The sequence below is a fragment of the Arachis ipaensis genome, chromosome B2 (genome assembly GCF_059453495.1).
Source record: "Arachis ipaensis isolate K30076 ecotype BB chromosome B2, ASM5945349v1, whole genome shotgun sequence".
Classification (NCBI taxonomy): domain Eukaryota; kingdom Viridiplantae; phylum Streptophyta; class Magnoliopsida; order Fabales; family Fabaceae; genus Arachis; species Arachis ipaensis.
In genome coordinates this window covers 92,129,311-92,147,122 of record NC_142437.1, presented here as the reverse complement: position 1 = coordinate 92,147,122, position 17,812 = coordinate 92,129,311, and the positions used below count along the sequence as shown (strand labels likewise).

Genomic DNA, 17,812 nt, shown 5'->3' with positions numbered 1-17,812 from the left:
CACATAATGCTAACACAAGATGGATATGCAAAAAATTTGTTACTCACTTTAATATTTAAAGATTTATATTTTAATAAAAATACACTCTTAACTTGTTCAAACTATATTATGAAAGAAACAATAAATAATAAATACACATGAATTTTTACATAAGAATCTTATATTCTTAAGTGTTATGTAGTAGAATATAACTATTATAATATACCTTTAAATTGACGTCAGTCTTCATTTTTTTTTCTCTCACTCACCTTTGTTTTTCTTATTTCATGGTACTGAAATGATAAAAATAGAAAACAAATAGAAAAAAATGGTGAAGAATAGAAAAAAACAGAGTAGAACATGCCAAAATCACATTATATTATAAGGAATTTGTTCAAATTAATATTATTTAATTACAATTCACCTTAACATATACATTTTTCACAATTCTCCCTCGGTGTTCTTCATTAAAAATTAAAAAAAAAATGCAGTTCACTCTTTGTAAAAGTCGTAACATTTTAATATTTCTAAATTAAGTTTAAATCTTATTTAAATTATATTAGTTGTTATATTCAAACTTTACAAAATTTTTAAAATTAAAATTTCTATATAAAATAATTTATAAAAAAATAGTGGAAACTAATTTTTTTATTTTTAAAATTATTTGAAAATAGCAAGAACCTTAATAATTAGAATCATTATTAGTTAAAAAATATAAGTAGATAGTAATACTAATACAGAAAATGGGTGTATTAAATTATAAAGACAAAACAATGACAAACTTTACTCATATCAAATAATCATATAAAAAAATAAACATCATAGCCACAATTGTAATCACTCTATAAAGATACAATAAGATACACAGAGAATTCTAATTCTCTTACTTTGAATAACTATGACTAAAACAATCGCCTATTCTCCATCCTTAATACATGAATTTGAGTAAGTACTTAACGTTTCGTATCTATGTCCTTAATATTCCGCTCCTACTAGTGTACTGGTCTTTTCAACTCAATCAAGTAATGTATCCATTCGTATTACATCGTTCCTAAAGATGGTATGAAGAGAAGGGTGAGAAACAAAAGTTTCTCAATAATTTATCTATATAGGGTGTGTGTGGTTCAAGGATTAATTTTTATGTCTAGGAATATCATTATTAGGAATATGATTCCTTGGAATAATATTACCAAGTATATAGTATTCCTATGTTTGGTTTGTAAAAATAAAATCTATGGAATATTAATAATATGCCTAGGAATGTTTTAGTTTTTGTTTGGTTCATATTTAATATATTTAGGAATTATGAATACTTTGTCCAAAATGCCCTTATAATTTTTAATTAGAATATTAATGATTAAATTTAGTAAATATATATAATAAAATATAAATATAATAAAATAAAATATTTTTAATTAAATTTTTTAGACTCTAATTTTTTAAATAAATATAAATATAATAAAATATTATTTTTATTTTATTTTTAAATTTACTAAAATACCTCTAATATCAAATATCTTTAATTAAAATTATTATTGATTCTAAATTTTTTTTAAATTTACTAAAATATCTCTAATAACAAATATCTTTAGTTAAATTATTTTTTACTCTAAATTTTTTTAAATTTACTAAAATACCCCTAATATCAAATATCTTTAATTAAAATTATTATTGATTCTAAATTTTTTAAATTTACTAAAATACCCCTACTAAAATATCCCTAACAACAAATATCTTTAGTAAAATTATTATTGACTCTAAATTTTTTTAAATTTACTAAAATACTCCTAATATCAAATATCTTTAATTAAAATTATTATTGATTCTAAATTTTTTTAAATTTACTAAAATTAGTTAAATTATTATTGACTCTAAATTTTTTAAATTTACTAAAATTCCCCTAATATTAAATATGTTTAATTAAAATTAACACAAAATACGTATCTAAATTTTCAAAAATTCAATAATTCATAATTCGTCTCATAATCCATAATTGAACTTATATAAAACAAATCTCAACGATTCTAACCACATATGTATTAAAAAGCTTTACTATTATCCAAATTAAAGTTACAAAGAAGTCTCAAAAAGTTAAAATTTACTAACAGACGCACAACTCTTGTACAAGAACGCAAACACATCAATAAAATGAAATCAATGTTACAATAGACAACCTCATACATAGAAAAATGAACACAATTATCGTGTATGATGTCTTCTCCTCCATTGGTTCCACATTTCTTGTGCAAGTTGATCCCTCCATCTACCCCAAGCATCGCTCGTCTCAATATGGTGGATCGTCCCCCCATCTACTCCAAGCATATTTTGATCTACTATCTCATCAATAGGATCCACAACCATCACTCTTCTAATGTGATTATGCAAAAGGCAACATGCAGTTATAATTCTTCCTTGAGTTTTAATAGGATAAAATGACCTTCCCCTTAAAATTTTCCATCTTGCTTTCAATACTCCAAATGCCCTTTCAATAACATTTCTAGCTTGTGAGTGTTTCATATTAAAAAGTTCTTGGGCTGTACTAGGTTGATTATGTAGATTAAACTCACTCAAATGATATTTTTGTCCTCTATAAGGTGCCAAAAATCCTTCACAATTCATGTATCCAGCATCACATAAGTAATAATGACCTAGTGTGACATACACAATTGAACAAAATTAATGAAAGATCAGATGGTTACTTTGATAACATATTAAAGTCTCAATAAAATACCTTGGGGAACATTAAACCCATTGCGAAATAGTGCATCTCGCAATACCCTAGAATCCGCAGCTGAACCCTCCCAACCCGCCAGTACGTAGATAAATTGCATATCGGGAGCAACCACTCCAAGCACATTGGTTGTTATGTCACCTTTTCTGTTTCGATATCTAGGCTTATCAGCCTCAAGAATATTGACTTTGATATGAGTACCATCTAAGGCTCCTAGACAATCCTAAAATCCAAAACAGATCAATTAACTCAATCCTAAAGAACACCAACCATATGAGATTTAATAACATTAGCAAAATAAATTACCTTAAACCATTTCCATCGTTCATCCATTCTATCCTGGCTAAATGGTTGAGGTTTCTTCAGTAAGAGATTATGACATCTCAAAATAGCAAGTAATACATCATTAAACCGCCTACTAATTGTTTCTTCAGATCTCACAAATTGTCTCTTTATTACTCTAATTTTGACGTCATGTGCTATAATATGTAAAAACATGGCAACCATTTCTTCCACACCCATATTCCTACTTGATTCTAACCTTCCAACTCTTTTAAGCATGTTACACAATGCATGAAAGGCACATCTATCCATTCTTGTATTTTCTATACATGCTAGATCACTAAAATAAATAATCCTATCAACACTAACATCTCTTATTACTTGCCTACTATAACTATCATTCCATTTTCTTTTCTTTTTTTTTCAATTGCAATATAATCAAAACATAGCAAATCATCAACAACTTAACCATAAGGTCATTCATTAATTCGAAATGTAAAATCATGCAGGCAATAATTTTCATCTTCTGTTTGGGATCTATTCTGCAAAAAAAAATATTAAAATATTTAGCTAGAAGACTTAACTATTTATTTATTCTATGTAAACTTTTTCTATCATTTAAAAAATAAAATTAATAGCCATACTTTAAATTTATTCGAAATATTTAAAAGGGAGCATATCTGGCATTCTCAAACTACAGATGAAATTAAATATCAAGGATAGTCATCAAATAATGTTCAAGCTAGCTAATTGGGATTAGCCTAAATGGGGTAGATGATTAGGATAGAGTTCCCCTTCCCTTGTACCCTGGGTTCAAAACCCCCTTTCTTTGTACCCTAAAAAATAAAATAATAATGTTCAAGCTCCAAATCCCATTTGTCCTATCTTGTCATACTCATAATGATGTTATTTGATAGGAAAAAAGTAGAAATTAAAACCTTTCCTACCATATTAAGAATATTTAGTTAAAACTTACCTCCTTTGTTAAGTGATCTATAGCCAATAGTCCTTGTAATACAGGTCGACCCTTCTTAATTGATGGTGTATAAGCAGCCAAATGTGTCCTTGGACAAAAGCAGCTGGACCTAAAAATATAAACCTTAGATCAAATACTAAAACAAGCTTATAAAAAGGGCCTCTTAGGACTATAACTAATCCATGAACCAATCAATATTCATATTCCATCTTTAATATAGAAAGCATGTCAAAAGTGTTCAGTGTACCATAGGCCTCAACAAGATACGCTATCATACATGCTTTAGGCAACTTCTTCAGCTTTTTTTAAATTTTATATTGTAAGTTTTGCTATTCAAACATCAAATACACAGCAAGTATGTGGCAGACATTTGCAACTTGAAGGATAAAAGAAATTTTTTGGGTAAAATAACATTTTTTCTCCTGATAAAAGAAGAGTATCATTAAGACGTAGAGAAGAATCAAATAAGATGACAGGATGATAAGAGATCCTCCCTGCAAAAAAAAAAAAGAAAGAAAAAGAAAACACTGTTGATGAAGTGTAACTGTTCATCAGGAGAACAGAACCACCTAAACTTAACCCTCCTAAAAAAGGAGTTTGAACGCTAGATTACCAACCACTCTAATAGTTGCATGCTTCTTTTGTTTTTGAATCTTTTAGACTGAGCTAAACGTGAAGTATACTCTTACTGACAATCAAGTCCTGAGAACCTGATACCCAGAACATTAGTTGGTAACTTTGAAATTGTTCAAGTCTGTCCTTTAGTTAGTAAATCCCAACTTGATTAAACTATATCACAGAATTCATTCAATGGATTAGAAACTTAAACATTTCATTATCTTTATAAAATATTCCACTTTTAGCTCCGTAACAAGTTCTATGGACACTCGCTAGCAAAACTTTTTATATAACTTGGAGGAAGTAGTTATATATATATATATATATATATATATGCGAGTAAGTTCTTGAACACTAACTCATAATAAAACCACTTTTATTGTGAATATGTGTAAGTTTGAGGTCATGGAATGGTGTTTATCTAAGACTTTCAAATTCTGGCCAACTCATGTAATGTATATGATCTCTGCTATGTCAGGAGGATCTAGCTCTGGCTGCCGGAAAGCTTGCAGAGTGCCAGAAAACAATAGCTTCCCTAGGGAACCAGTTAAAATCCCTAGCTACACTGGAAGATTTCTTTATTGACACTGCTAGCATTCCAGCAAGTCCATCACTTATTGCTCAAAAAATCATAGTAACTTTATACTAAAAGAATGATCATTTAAGTGAAATATACATTGTCATTGTAAGTGAAATTCTATATCATCATTTAATTTTAATGAAAGGTAATAAATTAAGTTGATTAAATTCAAGTTCAGCTAACAAAATTGTAATGAAACAAAATTATCTTTTTTCAGCTCTCAGTGACATAATTGCAAATATCTGACAGAGTAAAAGAATTGCAAGCAATTTTGGTTCTTGAAAAATAATGAAAAACAGCAAATACATGACTAGGTTATGTGCTCCAAAACTCAATCACCAATTCACCATCTAACCTTCATTTTCTCCCCTTAAATTTCAAATACCACAAACTCAAAAGCACTCACTGTGGAAAACAACTTTTCAACTTGTGACCTTATGCAAACTTAACATCGATGTTAACTACCTCAGATCAGTGTCATCATCAAATCATCAGAAATTTGGTGGCAAAAACATCGTAATCATCAACTTACATACCTTATTCGGAGGGTAGCCCTTGTTTCCAGCATCAATAGCAACCGATTTGCTCTTATTTAGTATCCCCTGCAACCAACAGAAGAAAGTGAGAGAGGGCAAGAGAGAAAGAGAGATCGAAAGAGAGAGAGAGAGAGAGAGAGAGAGGGAGAGAGAGAGATCGAAAGTGAAAGAGAGACAGAGGGAGAGAGAGAACCGTATGCGAAGCACTGGAGAAACGGTGGCAAAGCTTCCTCGTCGACGGTGAACTCGACGCCAAGCAAGAGAGTGACGGAGGAGAGAGACCAAACGCGAGCACGCGACGCGGAGGATCTGGCTAAAGGCGCAGCAGCGACGGCGACAAGCATACAGCAGTGAACCGATGTGAGCTGCGATGATGGAACGCGAACGCAAATGAATTTCCTTCTAGAATAAGGTGAGGGGTGGTCGTGCAAACTCAAATCGGTGGTGAGACGGTGCTGACGCCGGTGGAGCCTCCATGAATTTGGGGAAGAAGCTCAGCTAGGTTTTGGTTTCGATGGGATTGGAGCTCTGCTAGGGTTTGGGTTTCTGATCAAATGAGGAGTAAAAATCTGAAAAGAAGGGTTGAAGTGAAATTGACAAGAGTATTTTGGTCTTTTTACTTTATTATACACATTCTATTCCCATTGGAATGAAAGATAACCAGGGGGGAGATGAGAATGAAATGGGTTGGATTTTAATTCCAGGGAATAAAACATACCCAGGAATAATTTTTTATATCTTGAACCAAACATGGGAATAAAATATTCCCATCTCAAAATTCCTGGGAATATACTTGTATTCCCTCCAACCACACACACCCATAGTGTTATCATATCCATCCTCAACCACTTCGAGTTTTAAAATAAAAACAATCATGATGCAATGTTGTTCAATTATTATTTTTAAAAGTCTTTATTAATCGGAGTAGTGTGACTTTTAGATACTTCTCATTTACTTATTGTTATGACACATGTGACTCATAACTGAATGTCTATAACATAAAATCATACAAATACAAATACATGAATCTTGACTTAATTTCTCTTTTGACATTCTCCTTACTTCTCTTTGCATGAAAAGAAAACAATCTCTTGTTGACTAAAATCTCTTTATTTATGCAAGGTATGAAATTGATTTTAACTTTTCTTAAGCATTCTTTTAACATTAGTTTGGCTTTGGAGGGTATTGAGCTCAATCTGTATATAAAATTGATGGGAGTCCCTTTCCTTTACCGAAGGTTCTTATCCCAAAAACTTGTTGATCACCTTCCCTTATCGAAGAATCACTTTGATTTTTTTTTTTTTTTTTGTCTTTAGGAGTTACTTTCCCTTATTGAAGGATAATTTTCTCGGTATTTTAATGCACATCAGATGGTTATTAACTCATTATAATACTTAATGTGTATGCAATAAAGAAATATTATATCATGACATGCAATGCTAGCATCTATATAAAAAAATTATTTAAGACACATAAAAATAAAGTAGCATAAAATTCCTACCTCCAGTGAAATTTGTAGAAATCCTATATATACTCCAATGCAAATAGATAGACTGAATCCTAAAGTGGTCCCTAAGATTGACATCGTGCACTAAAATCGTTATTGAGATTCCAATTGCACCAATTACATCCTTGAGATTGGAAAAATTGCATCATATTAGTCCCTGACCCGTTTTCCGTTAACAACGCACTAACGTGAGACGTAGACCTTTGGTGACACGTGGCCACGTGTAACGATATGATGATATGTCAGTTAGCGACACGTGGCATACTGATGTGGATGGTTATGCCACGTGTCACAATGCTAGCTCGCCATGTGTTTGATTATGCCACGTGTTGCAATGTTATTTGTCTACGTGTCATCCATTATGTCATCATTACATATGCACCAAATTGGTCCCTTACTTTGCATCAGATGACTCATCTACTTAATATACTAAAACTGGGTTTTCCCCCAACTAATTAAGGTGACGTGTCGATCCCTCGTGAGTCTGTTTTCCCTCCAAAATGCATGAAAATTTTCCATCTATTCTAAATTATTTTATAAAAAATATCTTTATTATAATTATATTATAATTAATATTTAATGAATAATATATAATTATACCAATTTAGGAACATATCTTCATTATTATTATATCAAATCAATATTTAATGCACTATTAAACTACTTTTCAATTATCAATTAAAAATACTTTTAATAATAATAATAATAATAATAATAATAATAATAATAATAATAATAATAATAATGATAATGATATGATAATGGCACCGATCGTGATAATCATGATAAGAATATTTGATTCTAATCATAAAATGATCAAATCTTATAATATTAATAACGCACATTAATTTTAATTTTTTTTTAGTTATTTTAATTATATTAATTATAAAAATATTGATATAATTTTAATTCTTATTCATTATTCAATAATAATAATAATAATAATAATAATAATAATAATAATAATAAAAAATTGTAATAATAAAATTGAAATTATCACATGGGTAAAGTAACATCTTAAAATTATAATAATTTATCACTGGTAATCGAAAAAATTATAATAGGGTTACGTAAAATTATTTTTAGTATTAGCATATAATAATTCTATAAGTTATTTTTTTAATTACTTTAACCCATTATAATTCTATCTTCTTATGATATTTATTTCAAATATTTTTAGTTATTATACCCGTCCATGATAATATATATATATATCTCTACCTCCTTTCTATTTCAATCTGTGTATATTAGGTATAATATTCTTATTTATTGTCTGAGATTTCTCTAATTATGATAGAAGATAATAATTCTAATTATGATATGATAAAATTATATAATTTTAACAAAATTAATATATGATGCAAAATTACTTATATAATAAAAAATTACCTTAATAATAAATAATTTACATATTTATTTTTATTTTACTAAAGTCTATATATAGTGTTTTTCTGTGGTACATGAATCTAAATTTGAGAGTCAACTCATAATTTTATATTTTTTTTACTACTTCATAAAATAAGAATGTATTCTTCGTTTATTAATTGTTGTTGCTCTAAGTTATTCTTATCGTCTAATGTTCCAGTTCGATTGTCTTTGCCACAATCGTTTACAATGCATCACATCCATGAAATACCTCATCGAGTTGTCTTCACTGATTCGGGTTCCAACTACATGGATGTAAGCGTTCAAAGAAGGGGCAATAATCTCTACTTTACCGAAGGATGATTGGATCTACTCACCTATTATGACCAACCTAATGGGATGTGGTTAAAGTTAGCTTTCTTGGGAGGAGCTCGATTTTTGATTGAGGAATTGTTTCTACGGAACTTTATGGGGCAAGTTCAAGTTCCATCCCCTCCATACTTTTTACGTCTGTCCGAGAATCTTCGAAGTGGAGCACATAATGAGATTGAATTCTCTCAATTTAAGTGCGATTTTGCTAAATTCGTGACAAACTGGGATATGCAATTTCAACGATTGGTAATATATTTAAATTTTCTTATTTTAAGCTTTTCGTTATTAGAATAATTTTATAACATATTGTGATTTTTTTTCAGAAATTACCGGCTTTCTTCTGCATGCATGCAATGCCATTGAGGGGAATAAGGATTAGTTTGGTTTTTCGGTGTGGCAATTCTATACCTTGCCGCATTGCATGGATAGCGGATGATGAAGCTTATTTAACACGAGGATGGTTTGAATTTGCACGAATTCTAAATGTTCAAAACTTACGATGTTGTTTCAGTTGGTTGTCGTTACGAGAATAACTCTATTCTATACGGACTAAGGACTAGAATAGAATCAATATTGTTTAAGTAATTTGGTTTTAATATTAGTATTTGATTAAATTAGTATTATACCAATTTAGGAACATATCTTCATTATTATTATATCAAATCAATATTTAATGCACTATTAAACTACTTTTCAATTATCAATTAAAAATACTTTTAATCATTTTAACAACAACAACAACAACAACAACAATAATAATAATAATAATATATGATAATGATATGATAATAGCACCGGTCGTGGTAATCATGATAAGAATATTTGATTCTAATAATAAAATATCAAATCTTATAATATTAATAATGCATGTTAATTTTAAATATTTTTAGTTATTTTAATTATATTAATTATAAAAATATTGATATAATTTTAATTCTTATTCATTATTCAATAATAATAATAATAATAATAATAATAATAAATTGTAATAATAAAATTAAAATTATCACGTGGGTAAAGTAACATCTTAAAATTATAATAATTTATGACTGGTAATCGAAAAAATTATAATAGGGTTACGTAAAATTATTTTTAGCATTAGCATATAATAATTTTACAAGTTATTTTTTTTATTACTTTAACCCGTTATAATTCTATCTTCTTATGATATTTATTTTAAACATTTTTAGTTGTTATACCCGTTCATGATAATATATCTCTACCCCCTTTCTATTTCAATCTGTATATATTAGGTATAATATTCTTATTTATTGTCTGAAATTTCTCTAATTATGATAGAAGATAATGATTCTAATTATGATATGATAAAATTATATAATTTTAACAAAATTAATATATGATTCAAAATTACTTATATAATAAAAAATTATCTTAATAATAAATAATTTATATATTTATTTTTATTATACTAAAGTCTATGTATAGTGGTTTTTTGTGGTACATGAATCTAAATTTGAGAGTCAACTCATAATTTTATATTTTTTTTTACTACTTCATAAAATAAGAATGTATTCTTCGTTTATTAATTGTTATTGCTCTAAGTTATTCTTATCGTCTAATGTTCCAGTTCGATTGTCTTTTGCCACAATCGTTTACAATGCATCACATCCATGAAATCCCTCATCGAGTTGTCTTCACTGATTCGGGTTCCAACTACATGGATGTAAGCGTTCAAAGAAGGGGCAATAATCTCTACTTTACCGAAGGATGGTTGGATCTACTCACCTATTATGACCAACCTAATGAGATGTGGTTAAAGTTAGCTTTCTTGGGAGGAGCTCGATTTTTTATTGCGAAATTATTTCCACGAAACTTTATGGGGCAAGTTCAAGTTCCATCCCCTCCATGCTTTTTACGTCCGAGAATTTTCGAAGTGGAGCAAATAATGAGATTGAATTCCCTCAATTTAAGTGCAATTTTGCTAAATTCGTGACAAACTGGGATATGCAATTTCAACGATTGGTAATATATTTAAATTTTTTTATTTAAGCTTTTCGTTATTAGAATAATTTTATAACATATTGTGATTTTTTTCATAAATTACCGGCTTTCTTTTGCATGCATGCAATGCCATTGAGGGGAATAAGGATTAGTTTGGTTTTTCGGTGTGGCAATTCTATACCTTGCCGCATTGCATGGATAGCGGATGATGAAACTTATTTAACACGAGGATGGTTTGAATTTGCACGAATTCTAAATGTTCAAACTTACGATGTTATTTCAGTTAGTTGTCGTTACGAGAATAACTCTATTCTATACGTGACTAAGGACTAGAATAGAATCAATATTGTTTAAGTAATTTGGTTTTAATATTAGTATTTGATTAAATTAGTATTAAAAAATTTTAAATTATTGTCTCAAATTATATATTATGAATATTTTTCGTGAATGTGCTATTTTTAAATATTAAATATTTTAATAAAATGAAGTACCGTAAGATATATTTAAGTTTATTTTTATCCTTTATTTCTTTAGTTGTATTTTTATTAAATTCAAAAAAAATCTCTACCTAAACATATAGTAAATTGTTGACCTAAACACAATTTCTTTGCCTAAAAAAATAGATTTTATCTAGAAAAAATAATGAAACATGCATCTTTTGATGATATATACAAAGTGTAATAGAAATAAAGTAAATATTACATCATAATAATATCTTTAATTGCGTTATAATTAGCTCATAAATAATGTATGATTATATTATTTTGGAAAAATATTCTCATTATAGTTATATCAAATTAATATTTAATATATTATTAAACTAATTATCAATTAATGATATTTTTATTTAATATATTATTAAACTAATTATCAATTAATGTATTATCATTTAACTGAATTAATCTAAATATTTAATGAAGATAAAGGATAAATTTATGTTTTGAATATATATTCTTTTTGTATTAATATACGTGTGCATGTCACCTCCATATTTATTTTTTAGATCACTCAATTTTCATTTAACGTAATAGAAACAAAAAAAACTAATAAATAATTACTTTAATTTTTCATTATTCCTATATATAGGCTTTATTTTTTTTTATAATACAATTTATATCCATTTATTTTTATTTTTATATAAAAATTATGTTATATATATATTTATATATTACTTTTTTTAATTCATTCTTATAAATATTAGCATATAATTAATATAGATAACATATATATCGAATAAATATCTTTATTGAATTAATTATAACAACTGATACAAGATAATAATATAGAAATAACTTAATTATAGCAAGAATTTTCATTAAAATAATTGACTAATAATTTGAATATAATTAATATAGTTAAATTGATATAATCGATGTGATTGAGAGTATATGACAATTATAGCAATTATATCAATTTCAAGCATAATTAACATTACTTCATAATAATAATTCACGTGACTAATAACCTATTATGCAATAATAATAATAATAATAATAATAATAATAATAATAATAATAATAATAAAAAGGTCTATACGGTACATGCATTATATTTTAAAGGAAAAATTATTAAAAAAGACCGTTAAGAAAATTTAATTATTAAAAAGGACTTTTAATATTAAAATTATTTAGAAGGACTAATTTTATAATATTTAAAAAAAGATCAAATCTTTTTTGTAAATAGACAAATATATTCTTAGATTATTTATTTATTTATTTATTTTTTAAACATTTTTTTTTTAATTATCACTCATATTCAAATCCTTATTTTTCATCTATAATTTAGAGATATTTGTTGCTGCCAATCACAAAACGTAAGACTTGAGAGTACCTGGGAGTATACTATCTTTCTTCAATTATTCAAGACTTAGCCATTGAATCAAATGCAATAATTGGTGCTGATCTGATTGATCTCTGGCAGGTAAGTTGATTTTTCAATGCTACATTTGGTATACCCTTGCAAAAACATTGCTATTGAGTAATATGTTTCTTTCAAATTCGTTTTTAGATTTTAATGTCTCTGTCCTCTATTAGGACTTGCTTGCTTTGAAGGAATCTATAACTTCTTGCTATTTTAATGTCTCTGTCCTCTATTACCCCTCTGTCCATATCTCACTGCTTTAAGAAACTCACTTCTAGCTACATGCTTCATCAATATGTTATCAATCTTTGGCCCAACTTCATTCTTCCATTTAGTCATCTCTAACTTTGCAGTATATAACAGATTTGCAAGTTTGTCTTTATGCTCCGTTATTAAAGCACAAATACTATGAGTCCTCTCTTTTCTTATCCATGAATTAAATGATTCAGCTACATTGGTAGTTATGAGGTCCCATGGTCGATGAGGAAATTGAGACTTTGCCCATTTGTTAATAGATTCCTTCAAAGCAAGCAAGTCCTGAGGGATAATAGAGGATAGAGACATTAAAATCTAAAAACGAATTTGAAAGAAACATATTACTCAATAGCAATGTTTTTTCAAGGGTATACCAAATGTAGCATTGGAAAATCAACTTACCTTCCAGAGATCAATCAGATCAGCATCAATTATTGCATTTGATTCAATGGCTAAGTCTGGTCTTACGTTTTGTGATTGGCAGCAACAAATGTCTCTGAATTATAGATGAAAAATAAGGATTTGAGTATGAATGATAATTAAAAAAATATTTTAAAAAAAATAAATAAAAAAATAATCTAAGGATATATTTGTCTATTCACAAAAAAGATTTGATCTTTTTTTTAAATATTATAAAATTAGTCTTTTTAAATAATTTTAATATTAAAGGTCCTTTTTAATAATTAAATCTTCTTAACGGTCTTTTTTAATAATTTTTCCTATTTTAAAAAGGTAAAATATATTTTAAAAAAATTAGAGTATCAATAATCAATTGTGATTAATATTAATATCAATAATTAATTTTTATAATTATTTTTGTACTACTAAATACTACATATAGTGTTTTTTTTAGAATAAAAAAGATTGTAATTCATAACATTTTCGTAAAGTTATATCGTATAGATACAAGATTAATTAGATAATAAATTGAATTTTAATTAATATGTTTTATTTTCTGTTCATATTTTTTTATTAATTATTTTACTTTTTATATTTACAATAAATATTGAATGTAAAAAAAAATAATATTGAATGTTATCTATTTTATTTATTTAGAGTCATAATTAAATTTGATATAATTATAGCAAGTATCTAGAATTATTTTCCATGATTCTTTCAAGTGATGCTAGGTCCATTTTATAAATATTTTTGGTTTATATTTTAAGTTTATTTGATAAGTAAACCCTTACACGAATCAAAGACAGTGCGATTTTATAGATTTATAAGTGCTAATAACCTTTATATTTAATTTGTTTTATAGTGTGATAATAGCCAATATATTTGTTGGTAGATTTAACTATTACTATATTATTTATGATCACATTCAGTATATATATGTGATTTATTGAAGAAAGTAGATTATTAAAACTGATCAATAATTATTTTAGAGTTAATTTAATTAACACTAGATTAAAAAAAACAAACAAACAAGGCATCATAACATGTTACTTTTTTATTAATCAAATTATTATAATTTAAATTAATTTTAAAAAATAATTTAAAATTATAATTTCAATCTTATCACGTGCATGGCACGGATAATTACACTTATTTTATTCCCTGAAATTAAATGTCGTGCATCAAATTAGTCCCTTCATCATTTTTTTTATAAATTTAAAATTCCCAATATTTTTTATATATTAATTTTAATTATATTTTTTATTATATAATTTTTTATAATAAATTTTTTAATTAATAATTTAAACTTGTATCATTAGAGCACATGTTAGCTAAATAAAAAACTTTATTATTACCTCTTGTGTTTATTTGTATCTGTTTTAATATATTGTTCAAGCCATAGTTACAATAAGTGTTTATATTAATTAATAGTATAATATATGAAAAGGCCGCTTAGCTAAGTATAGATAAAATGAATTATTATAATCGACAGGATAAATCTATCTTATTAATTTAGTGAGAAGTCAATTATATGGGGAATCGGACATTCTTAATACGGATGGAAATAATGAATTTATATTAGTTAACAAGTGCCTTATCAAGTATTCTTAAAATATTTATTAGGTGTTAATATTAAACAGTTTGTATTAAGAAATATTATTATACTCTTAATTTACACTCTTTACTATATCAGTATCAATATCTCATATAATTCTTTTAATAAAATATTGTAGAAAAAAATTTGTATAATTAAAATTAAAATTCTAAAAATATTTTATAAAAGCACTTGTATTTAAATAACTTGTGAAAAGATAAAATTAAAATTAGTGTATTCAAAGATATTAAAAATTTTAAATTTATAAAAAAAAGGAGAAAAAACTGATTAAGGGACTAATTTGATGCACGACATTAAATTTCAAAGACTAAAATGAGTCATTTAATGTAAAGTAAATGACCAATTTGGTGTAAATATAATGATGGCTAGTAAATTACACGTGGACAAATAATATTGTAACACGTGGCATAATCTGACACGTGGCAAAATAGCATTGTGACACGTGGCGTAACCATCTACGTTAGCATGCCACGTATCGTTGACCAACACGACATCATATCGTTACACGTGGCCAAACTATGAGGTGACACGTGTCACCAAAGGTCCACGTCATCAAGCCACGTCAGCGTATAGTTAATGAAAAACAGGTTAGGGACTAATATGGTGCAATTTTTTTTGTCTAACAGATGTAATTAGTGTAATTGGAATCTCAAGGACTATTTTAGTACACGGCATCAATGTCAGGGACCACTTTTGGGATTTAGTCCAAATAGACATAATTTGTTAGCAAAGAAAGACTTGTTCCATGGCTAGACTTATGAGTCTTATGCAAATCTCTAAGCACGTGTTAGTTTTATTGTAGAAAAAAATTTCCATATTCTTGATCTTCATAGTTTGTATAGCTCCAAGAGGATACTTTTTTGAACAATATATGAGTAAAATTTGTGAATAATTTGGCGAATAGTTTAGAGTGAGAATAAAGAAGTGAGAAAAGATAATGATTTTTCTTATAATGAAATAAAAAAAGTATATAAATATAATAGAAGATAGACAAATTCAAATTTATTATGAATTTAATTAATTGATATTTTTATATTTTTAAATTTTAAATTAGATATGTTTGTTTTTTAATTGAATTATCTTCTAATATTTTATTATAAAATTAAAATTAAAATTATTATAAATTTAATTAATTATATTGAATAATATATATAATAAAATAATTGAGATGTTACAAAAGTTATTTTTAAAATTTTGCTTTTAAAAGAAAATTCAAATCGATCTGGCGATTTATTTTTAAAAAAATTAAAATTAGAAAGGTTATTGGAAAATTGCTTTTTTAAAAAATAAATAATTACAATTCATCTCACATTTTGTTAATTTTGAATTCGTTCCCTAATTTGTAAAAGGGAGCCACTCAGATAAAAATGTCAATAACGTCTTTTTTTAAAGATGTTTTTTAATAATTAAAATTTAACACATATAATCGATTAAACTGTGTTATTTTTATTAAAATTAGACCAGACAAATCAATTTAACCGAAAAATTAAGAAATTAAATTTTAAACCGGCCTAAATTAATATTTTTTTATAAAAAATTACTACAATATTCCTATTATAAAAAATAACTAAATTATCACTATTATATATATTTTTTAATTTTAAAAATTCTAAATCCTAACCTTATGACGGTAGAAAAAAAATGACTAGAATTTAAGATTCTCAAAATTATTATGTATAATAGAAATATTTTAGTCATTTTTTATAATAGGGATATTATAATCATTTTCTATAAAAAATAATATTAATTTAGATTAGTTCAAGATTTGATTCACTATTTTTTGATCAAATTAATTTATTTTACCTAATTTTAACAAAAATAATACGATTTAATCGATTATATATGTTAAATTTTAATTATTAAAAAATATAAAAAAAACGTTTTAGACAACTTTATCTGAATGACTCCTTTATAAAATACAAATAAACCCAATTTTGGAAATTTGACACTGTTTTATGCCATAAAATTTTTTAGCCCAATTTTGCTTGCAACATATGGTATGCTGGCCTTGATAAAGTGAATAAATATTCGTAGTTTCAATTTTCATACCACTCAAGATTGCATTTTTGGTTATTTATATTTGATTGTATCAAGTAGAAGTAGAACGACTGTGACTTCACACTTTGGTGCTGCCAACATTCCTCTCTCGTGAATGTCATCAATTTTGGACTGTAGATGCTGGCAAGCTCTCTTTATTTTGTGTTTGAAAATGAAAAAATTGACAGGACTATTATTTTTCTGTTATACATAACCGATAATAATCATACTATACAACGGTAGACACGAGTCCAAAAAATAAATACATAAATAAATAAAAACAAAAAGAAAACAAAAAGAAAAAAGAAAAAAAAAATACCGCAGTAGCCAGTAGACACCATTTTCCGCATCAACTTCACAAATCCTTATTTGTATACCTTTTCTCTTTTAACATATTTTTATTTTTATTATAATTATTAATGTGAAAACATTTTACTAAATGATTATATATATTAAAACTTGGAATTTTGGTGATATGTACTCTAAAAGTATTTATTAAAATAAAAATTTTAAATTATCAATCTTTAATGTATTGAAAATTGTAAAAACTTCCATCATTAAAATTTTCAATGCCTGCTCTCAAAAGACTCATAAGTGATTTTCTAGTATAATTCAAAATTTTATTTATTTAACCAATAATATAGGAGTAATACACAATTAATCTTTTGATATAACCTATGGCTATGCGCTTAGCTTAGCATACCAGGTGGTTATTATCGTTCTTAAATTTAGAGTATA

The 17,812-nt window shown here is 26.4% G+C and overlaps 1 long non-coding RNA gene across 1 annotated transcript; it reads right to left on the bottom strand.

The window, feature by feature from the left end:
* Window positions 1-3,844: 3,844 nt before the first annotated feature.
* LOC110268895 (uncharacterized) lies at window positions 3,845-6,233 on the bottom strand. Its single transcript, XR_002357633.2, has 3 exons — window positions 5,896-6,233; window positions 5,703-5,768; window positions 3,845-4,077 (listed from the first exon to the last, which is right to left on the bottom strand). It is a non-coding gene; the product is annotated as an uncharacterized LOC110268895 (long non-coding RNA).
* Between the last annotated feature and the right edge of the window lie 11,579 nt (window positions 6,234-17,812).